Raw genomic sequence first — 13,347 nt, 5'->3', positions numbered from 1 at the left:
CCTCTGCTGGTTTGGTGTAGGTCCCTGCTTTTTGGTTTGGAGTTCAAATAAAGTGACACTTGGCATTTACAAACCATGCAGTCCACGCAGAGCGTTGTCCAGACATGAAGCTGCTGACCCACATGCCATTTGTACGAATTAGGTCACCCTGGCTCTGTTTTGTCTTCATAGTACAGATAAGGGAAATCACTTATCCTTCTGGAAAGTGGGCTGAAAATCAGTACAAGGATTTTAGTCCCAGCAGGATTTGTGTTGCTTTATTTACCAGCCCTAAGTGAGAATAATAAAAATGAACAGGGGGGAAAGAAGTCATAAAGTGCAAGGTGCATACTGTGCCCCAGCGAGAGTATGTTGTGTATAGGAGCAAGGGCACTGCCTCTAAACAGAAGGCTGTGTTATCCTGACAATACTGAGAAATCACAGCAGGAGACAAATCTTATTTTACTGATCTGCAAGTAAATGCATAGGAATAGACCGTTCTTGCCCCACAACTGTTACAGTACATTTGCAGGATGATGGGAGGGAATCAGGAAGAGGATACAGCCCGTGGAGAACTGAGAGGAGGTATGGCTTTTCCCAAGTAATATTCAAACCTGTGGCAGAGCCAAGACTTAAACCCCTTCCCCCTTTCAGTGTTTAACCATCTCCTCTCCCAGTGTCCCTCTGTGGCTGTGCTTGCAAAGCTGTCATTCTGAGGAGCATTAGGATCTGCCTCTGAAGTGACTTCAGTGCAGTTTCTCTTTTCCTCACCCCCGCACCCCATCTCATTAGCTTGAAAGCTCCTATTTATAACCCTGCTCAAGCTTGCTTTTTCAGAAAGGAGGAGCCGAAACACTCCACACACAGACTAGGAGACTCAGCAGAGATGCAGGCAAGAGCTACTTCTCACTCAAAGGGTAATAACCAGATGGAACAAGTCAGCAGGAAGAGTGCCTGAAATGTCACAGAAATGAGATCAAGCAAGAGCTGTGTGTCTGCAGGCAGAAGGGGGAGAATCACAGGATCTCAGGAAACAGTGAGAAAAAAGGGCTGAGTGGAAACAAAATATTTAAGGGATAAGCACATTGGACTAAACGGCCTAATCATCTCCCTAGACCATCACAGTTCCATTATGCATTTTTTACCCCTCTCCCAGCCTCTCTGACACTGATGAACAGGATGCCTATAAAGTTGGCTTGCTGTGAAAAAGTGTGCCAGCCTAGTAACTGTGGAGTGACTTGTCACCTCTTGTTAAACAGATCATTTGTGTCCCTGAATCTCACTGGGATGCTGTTTGTAAGCACAAAACTTGTTAAACTCAGGCTTGCCTGCAATTTCTGTAGCACCTAGTGATTTTGTGCTGGCAGGCTAGAGAACAGACTGATGACAATTTGAACCCCTGTGAGGGGAGAAGTGATTACCTAAATAGCTGTCCTACATTGTATGGCACGATATACAATAGCCTGACTTACCCTAACTTTCCTCCTGACTATGCTTTATGGTAATGACCTGGACACAGCCTTGCTATCTGCTTTTCTGGAGAGCCACAAGACAATTATAAAAGACCAGACAAGATCATCTGCTATTAAGATAGAAAAAAACCCCCAAAAAATCCAAAAACCAAAAAGCAAAACCAAAGCAAACAAAACAAAACAAATGGAAAAACAAAACAACAAAAAAACAAACCCGCAAAACACCCAGTTTCTAAGTTTTATGTAAAGAATAAACAAAAGTGCAGTAACCCATAAGGAGTTACATTCATGGGGAGAAACAGAATCACATTGTTCAATAAATCAGAGGAGAACAAAGAGGTTCAATGACAATCCAAGACCAAAGCCACTTCTGCTAAGGAGCTGCATCCGTGTACTGAACATAACCTCACCTCTTTCCCTTCCGGCTTAACAAGTGATTTCATGGAGCTCTTTGTGCCAGCATGCAGGCAACTCCCTGAGCTGCTTCTGTTCACTGGGCTTCTCAGTACAGGGCAAAGGACCTGCTGTACTGAGTGCTCTGCTCTGCTCTTTTTCAGCCTGAATTCCTCCTGTTAGTTTCAATGATACCAGATTAACTCTCCTTGACATCTATGCTCTTAGATGCTTTGCCATCTGATGCATCATTATGCTACTTAAAAAAATGTTTTAGTGCCCACACTCTTATCAGGCTGAATTCCCAATGTATTAAGCGAGAGCATGCAGATCTAGTAAAGGACAGGCAATCCCACCAAATGCCCATGAGATGTCAAAGATGAGACGCAACCAGTGAAGGAAACAGGTAGACCGAGGGAGTGAGATCAAGAATTAGGGTAACAAAAGTAATGTGATGTGTACAGTTGTGGCATTTTAATGATTTTTATTATGGTGTGCTGGACATACCAAAGTACTAGGACACTCTTATGATAACACCAAACAAATTCTAAAAAGAAAGTTTCTGTATTTGCCTATATGTGCTTGCTCTCTTTGCTGGAGAAAACCTGATCCAGTTGGTACTATCATCGGACATATCTTATGTATTTAAGAAGCTCTCTGCTAACATCAGAGAAAGAAACCATCAGCCTACCTAGAGCATGTCTCTGTGTCAGATAGAGACTAAGGTGGGTTTATAAATGAGCAATGAAAACTGTCACAGGTCCAGAAAACCTGTTCAAAGAAAAAATATTGAAGAAATTGCATTTGCTGGGTTTAGGAAAAAGAAATTTGAGAAGGAACATGGAAAACTGTCTTCTAATGTAGCTATAAAAAGGACAGGGATTAATTTGTTCTCAGCTTCTGTGACAGGAGGGGTGTGCAAAAAATAGTGGCCAGCTTTGTTTACGTAAACAAAGATTTTGGTGAAGTATCAGAAGGAGATTTATTCTGAAAATAAGAAGAGAGGATTGGTGAAGTCTCTTTTTATGGAGTCCTTTTAGAACAAAGATTTGTTAGTCAATGATGGTCTTGTCATGTTTACTTTGTGGTAAGGAAGGGATTGCTGAGGTCCTTCCAGCCCAATATTTCTATGATTTCTACTAAGTCTGCAGTTCTAGAACAGCTAAACTGCAAGCTATAATCTCACATAAATAAATGGAAATCTCCATTGTGTTCAAAATAACCAAATCTAGACAGGGAAACATTTGGGGGAAAACAAATGCCCCAAGAACATTTAAAGATTATAGATGTAATTTGACCCTGTAGTTTTATTTAGGAGCATCTGTGAAGAGTGGCCTGGATTGAGTACATTAAAGAGGGAAAAAAATCCTACTCCTTGTCCTTAGTTTTGTGACAGGACAAACTGGAGAATATGGGCTTATCCTGTGTTTAAACAGGTGGCTTCAGGGCTAGCAGTGGGATCCAGCCTGCATCTCAGTGACTACACTCACAAATGTACAAATAACAAACCTCACATAACAAATTTTATGATGAAAATACCCTGATATAACTAAAGTGGTTCACTATTTCAAAGTTGGAATAAGAGAGAAATTTGTGAAATTAGGATGTCTATACTCCTTGTCCAAAGTCGGGGGAAAATCTGAACAGCACACAGGTAAAATGCATAGACTTTAAATTACATTATCAGTAACCTATGGTATAAGCATTACATTTAAGATTGTTGAGCATTTTTAAACAGTATCCACTGGACTTGAGTTGAAACATTGGATTTACTCAAGAGTAAGTTCTCTTAGTTAATAAAACTCCATATGATTTGCTACTGTATACATGAAAATCTAGTATGTTTGCTTTGAGATAGCTTCATTAGGTTTCTTTCTTCAAACTGAGTAACTTACTGATTGTTCATTTTCTGTGATTCTGTTTCATTTTTGGTTTTATCTTTTATGCTTTCCTGTTTAAAAAGGGTTTTCCATGTCAAATATAGAGATTCCTAAACAGTCATAGAATATGACCCATGATTCTACCTCAAGCTCTCAACCATATGGATAGAACTTGAAACACTGTGAGCTTAACTCTGAAAAATGATAAGAACTGTGGCTCCAGTCCAGCAAACTGTATTTGTCCTGGGAATAGTCTGATTCAACTGAATTGTTTGTGTGCTCCAGTCTAAGCATCAGGAAGGAGAACAGTTAAATCAGGACCAGTTGAGACAAAGTGTAGCAGTACAGATCTGATCGTAGCAATGAATTGCACCCCGTTATCTTCGGTGCCGTTCCTCTGATGTATGCAAGGGTAAGTGAAACTGGATCTGGATCTGTAAGATCATTTCTCACTTTAGACTCCAGCTTTTAACATGACCTCTTTCAGTTGAAATAACATCACTTAATTGAGGTAATAGGTACATATCACTGATTTATGCCAGAAAACAATTGTCCACATTCTGTAAAAATTATTTGACTTTGTGTTAACTGAACCTAATTAACTTACATTGTCCAGAAGATTAAGCTTAGAGTACCTAAAAGTCCTGTCTGAAGTGCCCAGTGGTGAAAAGAGCAGGCTCTGTCATACTGCCATGGTTAACGGTGTGGAAGGATGGACTGCTTAGCCAGGTTGGCGTGAATTGATAAATCTTGGTCCAGCTCACAACAGACTGTGGTTGATCTCACAGCTGCTCCATATGAACATCCTTGCTAAATGAGGGACTCATTCTGGAAATCTTCTCAAGCTGCAAGACTAAAAATGCTAAGGCTGCTCACCTGCTAAGGATTACAACTTTCATTGTTGTTTCCCTGCCTCCCATGTTGTTATGTGATTAGATAGATTATATTTTTCTAGGAGTCCCCTGAGATAAAGCAGGTTGATGTAACTTATCTGTGAAGGCATCAGGAGGTAAGTACTTCCCAGCTGCCTTCACAGGTATCAGGTATGTTAAGGATAAGGTATGTTGCTATTTATCTTTAGATGACATCTTCTGTTATTTTTGCTCCCTGGTCTCTCTCCTGTTTTTTCAGTCCCTTCCTTCCCTAACCAACTCAGATCTGAAAGCAGTATGTTGTGGGCCAGAAGTGCATGAAAGTAGCTGTATTGTACCCACATTTAAACTGAGTACATCAGCACAGAAGCATGCTGCAGGGATCTGCAAAGGAGCCTTGGCTCAGCTCTGCCACAAGCAGCTGTCCCATGCTACACTGCACAGGGCAGTGGAAAACCCACAGAACAAACAGTTTCAGAGTTCAGATCCATCCTAGGGTCTAGATGTTTGTCAACACTTCTCTGTCTATCAGGGGTTTTGTTCAGTGTGGTCCAGAAATGAATAATGCAAAAGACTATTTGAATCATGTGACCTCTGCTTGCTCTCAAGTTTCTTGGATGAACAGCTGTTTACTCTAATACTGCAGCATCTAGGTCCTGCATCTAGGACCATTTTTCATCCCTTTCTTGCTTTAGAGAGGGCTTGGACCACTGAAAAAGGTTAATGAAAATGCAGAACAACATCAAGTCCAGAACTCTTGGCTTAGAGAAATGGACACTTTCTGTGTCCTGCCTCTCCCATGCAAGCTCATAGCCTGGATCCAAAAGCTGGTTAGCTTCCCTCACTGGGGGTCAGCTCTTTGCAGTTAACCAATCCAAAAGGACCCAACTTGGTGCAGAGCTATAGGGATACGGATTGTCATTCAGTAGTGCTTACTGATGTTGACCAGAAAAGGAAAAAAAAAAAAAAGAAAACAACTAATACAAGGTTGTTACAAACTGAAAAATAAGAAGGGAAACCACTGTTTTCCATACACCTACAATTCTCTGTTCTTTACTCTCCTTGCTGTTCTCTGCCCCTTTCATAGTCTCTCACTGTGTAAAATCACAATTGCATTACATAACTTACAGTGCTGATGTCACTGTGGAATTTAGTCCTTGACTGTTGGATTTATTTTTATTAGATGTAGTGATTAGAATCTAAGTAGTGATCATAGCTTTAAAACTTCTATAAGTATGTAGCATTTTCCAGTGGGATTTTCTTTGTACTTTTTAAACATCTATCTGATTCAGAACATTTATGGCAACTTGGAGAATGAGTGTATATGGAAAAGCAATGGGAGGGAAAGTCTGGAGCTTAAAAGCCTAGTCAAATGACTTATGGGCAGCAAATTTGTACTGTAGGGTAACACTTTATTTCTTAGGTTACTGACAACTGGAAAAGAACTTCCAGAAGAAACATATGATCTCAAAATTATTGGTATTTGACGTGTCTTTTCATTGCACTGGTGAACCAAATCTAACCCAAGGTTTGTGAGACCTATTATTATTGAACTTGCTGGGAACTGTGGAACAGGGGTTCAAATTCCAGTGCCTGGGTTCCCAAACACCAGGTCACTAGTGAAAGATCAGGAATCAGTGTCTACCTTTCCTTTACCTATATGAGATGAAGAGGGGTCCCAGGAAGAGGAATAAGGAAACTGCACTTGGAGTGAATCCATTTCTGTACAACTGATTCATCTGCTTATGTGGGGGTGACCTGGGCTATTCCACTGAGGGTAGTAGGATAGGTCACATGAGGAGGGAAGGCTGTCCTTCTGTATGTATTTGATTTGTTTGGTTTGGCAGGCTGTATTAAATCCACATGCCACAGGAATGATTGTCTTGGAAGAGCTGATTTTCTCACTAGGCTAAACTTAGTGTTTTCTGTGTTTCATTTTGGTGGTGCCTTTCCTTGACATATCTGGCTCTACCTGCAGTTGTAGTTATTCCAGAAAAGGAGTGCCTTTTTCTGGTTTAAGATAAGCCACTCCTGTACTAGGTTATAGGTGCTGCTCAGTGTGACCTTGATGGGTCTCTTCAGTACTGTTTGCCCTGCTTTTTATGGCCATCTTGTCTCTTCAGTTTGACAGTTTTTCTGTCTTGAGCTCTCTGCTTGTATAGTCTTTGGAAGAGCCTCTTATCATGAGAAAAATAAAATATTTTTGGACATTTCCAGCATGTGTTCATGGACACAGGCAGCAGGTATGTCCTCGGGAGCTATCAGCTCAGAGTCCACCTTTCAAAATGTGTTCTAGCACACGTTGTTCATTCTGGAGAAGTCACACATACATACTTCTGAGACACCTACACCTTGTTTATCAGTTCAATGTCGTTGGACCTTTTCTCTCATCCTTTCACCAGAAGGAAAAAAACCCCTGCAAGTGCACACAGAGGGGTCAATGTTTTTGAAAGGTCAGTAATTCCAGATGAAATGCAAACCTAAGGCTTAAAAAAAAAAAATCTCCATTGAGCAATAAAGCACCTAGAGTTTGACTTTGTTACGCAAGAGAGAAACTTTCCAGCTGGCTGGCAGTGGCTCCAGAGGGTGTCTGTGTGGTTATTGATTAATTAAATCTATTGTTACTCACTTTTTTCATTAATCCAAGTGTTTTCTCTTCACTTATGTCCCTGCACAACCCTGTTTTAAAGACTTGGAATCTGTCAGAGACAACTGCTTTGAATATCAGGTTGCTTATTTGAAATGCTAACTCTTCCTGTCTCAGAAATTTCTAGGTGTGGCATTTTAGACCTCAGAAGAATGAGAAAGCTTCTTAAAGTCAAGGGTGTCTTCAGTCTCATGTTCAGTCCTGGCACTCTGTGTGCATCTGTAACAGAGAGGAAGGGTGCAAAAGGCTTGAGCAGAGAGGTGGCTCTGTTTCTTTCTGTAGGACTGCACTCAGTTCTAGTGCCGAAACACAAACTTTATAGGGCTGCGTGAGGGGTAGATGCCTCTAGTGGCTTGACACTTGTTGTTTGTGATTCTGAATCTCTGGTGGCATTGTGTGGAAGATAAGATTAGTAGTGTCAGCAAGCCAGCAGTAGAGTTTTGCTTCTCTGTATGCCCACCTTGGCCCTAATGAAACTTTCTAAATAGCCTTATAGTCACACAGTCCTCTGCTTGCGGTCCCAACAATCAAAAAACCCTGAACAGTGCTGCTGCCCCAGCAGCAGGAGGCTGTGTCTAAAAACCCAGAGAAGAGCCCAGCTTCTGCTAGGCCGCCCAGTCCCTAGTGTCTCTGTTTGCTGTACTGAGGTACTTTGTTTGCTGGTCCCTGGCCCAGTGCCATTGACTCATGTCACACAGGAAGCTGAACCCCTGCCAGCTGGGAACTGCTTCTGGTTGCTATCTCCAGCCATCAGTGCTCGATTGGAGCCTGTTAACCAGGCTCCTGATATGCCAACCTTGCAGGTCCCAGGCATTTACTTTCCCTTGCAAGCCCTTGAGATAGCAGCCTGTTCTACTGGGATGAATGTGTTTAGGAAATGCCAAATCTGAACTAACTACTGCCGGGAATTTTTAGCTTGACTGGAAACATTTACCAGAAACTAGGACGGACTGAGCTTAAGCCCAAGAGGAGGGCAGACGTCTTTGATAAAACTTTCCCACAGCAGTAATCCTTTGTCACAGCAGTGACAAGTCACTCCTGCTTCCTCCTATGCTCTATACTTCCTTCCTGCTCTATACCAGTGAAATACAGGAGTCATTTCAAGGGTAAGCTGCTGCCATCAATCAGGTCAAGAGAGCACCATCTCTGCCTTTCTGAAGCAAGGAATGGGAGGAGACACTTTCAGTTCATAACTATTTGGCTGCTTTATAGTTTTGTTTGGTAGAACATAAAAGAGACATGGAAATTTCAGAGGGCTATTTCAGGAAATCTTTTACCAGTTCCTTTAGGAGATGGTTTTACCTCAACAACTCAGCTAATTACAATTAGTCACTTGATCCTGAAAGCAGAAGGAAATCGTATCATGCATATTTCATACAGGATTTACTTAAGTATTCTGGTTTTTAGCTCTTTGGCATCTGCCTTTAATTTTGCCTGTAATTTCAGCTGGCAGTAACACTGATGCCTTTGTACCAGAGAAATGGGCTTCCTCTTCTGAAGAGTAACAACAATAGTGTCTGCTGACAGGCTCAGTTCTTGCAAAAATTGGACATAAACAAAATATGCGTACATTGGTCTTCCAGTCCAGTAAGGTAGCACAGGAGATATTTGCACCTGGGGACGTCCACATTCCCCCAGCTGTAGAGGGAGAGGGAGGGAGGTGCCCAAAGATTACCTTGCTGTTAACAGTAGATCACCCCTGTTAGAGCAGTGACGGCAGTAAACTGTGTGGTAAACCATCATGCAACATGGTATCAGGAAGGCCACCTACTTCCCCTAAAGCATTTTCAAATAACACTTTTTAACCAAGTCTAGCCAGAGCAATGTGTTGGCCATTGAGAGAGTCCTCCAGAGGAGGTGAGACCTCGGAGGTGGGCTGGGACAGCAGATGGGGAGGAGCACCTGGTGATGTGTTGAGGCTGTGTGCTGCTTAGCAGTATAAATGCATTAAGCGCTGAGGAAAGTTGCAGTCAATTTGGCGACAAAATAATATATTTCAGCATAATTGCAGTAATTAAACAGGGATGCTGCTTTTAACTAAACGTTTGTTACCTTCTCCTGATTGAATTAAATAGTTATAAGCCTCTGGGCTTGCTTTTACTCTCTCTTTCCTTCTAGCTTAACTCTCTTTTCCTGTCGTCAGTTTTATGAATCAGTGATTATGCCTGAGGGTTTTGCAGTGTCTCTCTTTGGACAGATTAGAAATGTTTGTGGTTTCTTGCTCTCTGACACCTTGCACACATGAAGCAACTTTCTGCAGCCATCTTGGAAGTGCCTTTGTGCCAGCAGCTACCCACACTGCCCCACTGCTGCCCCACTGCTGCCCCACTGCTGCCCTGATCTCTGTGGAAGGGACCGATCCTGGAAATAATTTGATCCCGATCTGAATAAGGCCATCAGTAGAAGCAGACAAATCTTTGCTACTCAAACGGTGGTATCTAATATGTAGGAAAGAAAGCTCAGCGTTTCCCTGAATTACAGTGGTGCTTCACCTGCTTTTGTAGTTGTATTAAAGAAACATAAGGTTCTACAACCAAAGCAGATGTAGGCAAAGCCATTTAACTCTGTACTATGTCAAAGAACTGGATTGTTACCATCTTCCTCCTGAAGAGTCACCACACCAGTGTCATGGGTGGTGATGTTTGCAAACTGCGCCACCTGATCACAGGGCAGTAGCAGCCTTGTATCCCTTCAGATCATTTTCTGTTGCTTTCTCATAATCTTATCCTCATTGGCCTTCAGTGTTTTTCTCTCTGCACTCTTCAAATATTTCCCTATTGGAGTTTTAGGTCACCTTAGTGAAGCTGGAAGAAAAACTGCTTTTGGAAGAGCCACAGTGATAGTCAGCTCAGCAGCACAACTCCTGTGTACTCAACACCACTAGGTTCCCTCGAATGCAAGTGCCTGGCCTCACCTGACCTGTGGCCTCAAGCAATCCTGTCTTTGTGTTGGCTTAAATTTGCTGCAAATAGGTCACCCTATCTAAGAAAGACCATACGAAAAGAATCCTAAACATTTTAATTTCTGAACTGGCAATAATCTTGGACAGTGCATGATAGAGCTTATAAATAGTACTTTGAGCGCTCGTGATGTCACAAACCACAAGAGCATCTGACTTGTGATTTATTACATCAGATCACGGCTTGTTCATAGGCTTGTAGCTTGCAGCTTATTTACAGTCAGCACACCCACTATTATTCCTAAGCCATTCCAGTGTTATGCAGAAACATAAATGCTGCCTGGAATTGCAACAGTAAATAACCAATTAAAAGTTTAACCTCTTCCTTTCTGATCTCTTCCTATATGATTAGCCGAGGGTACTGTTGCATAAGGTTGTGTCAGATAATGACGAATTGGTGTTCTTTCATTTGCCTGTGTATCACATTTATACAGAAAATACTTGTAGATTTTTTAAGTATTTATGCTCACAAATAATTTATTAAGACTGCATTTATTTGAATACATGTTCTTTCCTTTTCTTCACTACGAGATTGTTGTTTTACAGGATTTTCTAGAATAAAATAGCAAAAGCTAATTTCTAGAATTTAATGAAAGAAGAATTTTAGTTCTTTCTATAGTTCTTGACACTGCACACATATGCACACAAATTAGTTTATCTAAACAGCAATTTGCAAAACTAGAGTTGGGCAATGTAATTAGAAAGGGAAAAGCTTGCTCTTCAGATTAATTAAGCTAAGGAACATTCAAATTTTATGTCACATCTTTTTGGCAGAGGGGGGTAACCTCATTTACTTTGGCCATGTTTTGGAAGAGGTCATGGTTAAGATTTAAATACAGGGCAATATAAACCTCAGGCATTAATGAATCCTGAATGTAATGATTTTAAGATTGGAAAAATTCTTTGTTCTGCTCATGATCCCTATCTGTATCACCGAGTTCCAGGGATTATTTGGTTTCTAATAGCCCAGTTGCAGAGAAAGGCACCCACCTCGAAATCTACAGGAAGAACTAAGCCATTTCAACCAGTGCTTGTCCAACCAGATGTATTTTAAAATAAAGGAAACCACTCTGAAAAAAATGTGTGATTATATTCAGGTATCTAAAAACTAGTATGTCCTGGTATCTAAGAGTGGGCCAGGAAGTAACTGCATCATTCAGAAATGGCAAAATGGGAAATAATTTACATAGCTCATCTCAACTGAGTATCAGTGAATCTCTAGCTGGTACAGTAGCATGTGTTCTCTATCACAGGTTACTTTAGAGCACTCCTAAACACATTGTTGTGATTTATAATCTTTTTTAAAAAAAAAATCCCCCAGGTGAATCTAAGGCTATAGAAGAAAAGTAAATACTAGTACCAATTTCCTGTACAATATCTCATTCTGTGACTGATAGTTTTGTAGTCTGTGATCTCAAAAGCATAGTCCTCAGAACTGAAGCTGCTTTTGTATTCTCACAGGAATAAGTACCCTAAACCAGCTAGTCGAAGGAGATCAAACACTATGTGTCAGTGTGATTTGCAAGAGGAACACAAAGGAAACTTCTGTGGCCAACTGCTTCTTTCTAATCATTCATTTGTGTTAATCAAAATATTTACGATGTTAGCGGCCCTTCCTGGAGTTGGTACAGAGTGCAGATACGATGGTTCAAGGTGCATGAGAAATCAGGTTTATTGCGGTCTTCTCTGTAAAGATTTTGCATTTTATATCTAATCTTGTTTTGTAAGTAGTGAGTTGGCTAGCTAAGGTGTACCAGTGGCCATGAAAGAGAAATTTAATGCACAGCCCGTCAGCAGCATTTCTTCTAGCTGAGTTTACATACATTTGCAGGTGGCCTTCAGGATGTTTTTCTTTTTTTTTTTTTTTACTGGACCTGCTTTTAAATATGAGGGTTTTCAGACTCTTGCTGGGATAGGCAGAGGGCTTAATAGAGATCATAGGAGTGCTGTGTGCTTGCTGTCTCTGAAAAGAAGAGAGCCAAGGTGCCTTAAATTGAAGAAATATGCTTATATTTGTGCAAAGAAAAAATATTTGAGTGCACTGCTACTAATCTCAGCTGTTTATTCATCAAGGAAGAGGCCTTCAGAATTTAGAAATCAAACTATTAAATAAATAAATAAATAGGAAAAAAATCCTCCTTTTATGCCCTCTTAATATGGGTGACTTTGGTGTACAGAGACTTTCTATTTTCAGGATTTTCTACACAGTCATGACAGCTCAAATCCCATTTCCACTTGATCGAAGTACCCATGCAACCCCTTGATACCCAGAATTGCAGCTTTAAGGAAAATATTGCACAGCTTTCCTGTATAAAAGTAGGCAGATTTTTAGGTAACATCTATCATCCAGTTACTGGCAAACTGCCACTGGCACAGGGGAGTGCTGGAGGTTCACTGGGTGCTTCCAACAACTATCAGTGTATTTTTCTATGTCTTACCACATTCTTGGATATGTGGTAGGAGACACAGTCAGAAGATGGGCAATGGCTAAATATGCCTCTGCTGGGGCCTTTCCTATGTCTTATTTTGGATTTGGAAGAGTTAATAAATATACAAATTCATTTTTCTTCCTCCGTAATTAGATCCCAGAGGAAAAATGCCACAAGCCTCCACTACATCCTTAATCTCCTGAACAATAGAAACTGTATTAAAAAGAAAACAAACAACCTCTTTTCCTGGGAAGGGTTGATGCTAGTCTGTGATTCTCGGCTGGGTTTCTGGTTCAAACCTTGCATGGGCTGGCTGGGGACAGCAAGGGGGGCTGCCCACGGCTCGGGGGTGCAGAGGCACCTCCTGCTTAGCTGGGCTGGATTGGATTCCTGCCAGGCGGGAGATTGTGGCTAAAAAACTGGCAGGGCAATTTGCAGCAGTGAGGAGAGATGTTAGGGAAGGGGGAGCCTGGGAAGTCAGGCAAACAGCCTGCTCACCTCTGTAAGAAGTGTCTTTTTTCCAGGTTGGCAGTGCTTTGGCAGAGGGACAGGGTTGGCAGACACCCTGCACTTGCCCAACTCAGGCTTGGAGAAGTGCCTTCCCTTTCCAGGTCCATCATCTCCCCTGCACTAAAAATACTTCTCTGAAACGTGCCCTCCTTTGCACTCAGTTGTGCAGAGAGCCTGACCCTCAGCTCGGCTGACAGAAAGCAGTC

The sequence above is a fragment of the Lepidothrix coronata genome, unplaced genomic scaffold, assembly GCF_001604755.1.
Source record: "Lepidothrix coronata isolate B3197 unplaced genomic scaffold, Lepidothrix_coronata-1.0 Scaffold333, whole genome shotgun sequence".
NCBI classification, from domain to species: domain Eukaryota; kingdom Metazoa; phylum Chordata; class Aves; order Passeriformes; family Pipridae; genus Lepidothrix; species Lepidothrix coronata.
Note: the sequence above shows the minus strand (reverse complement) of the source record.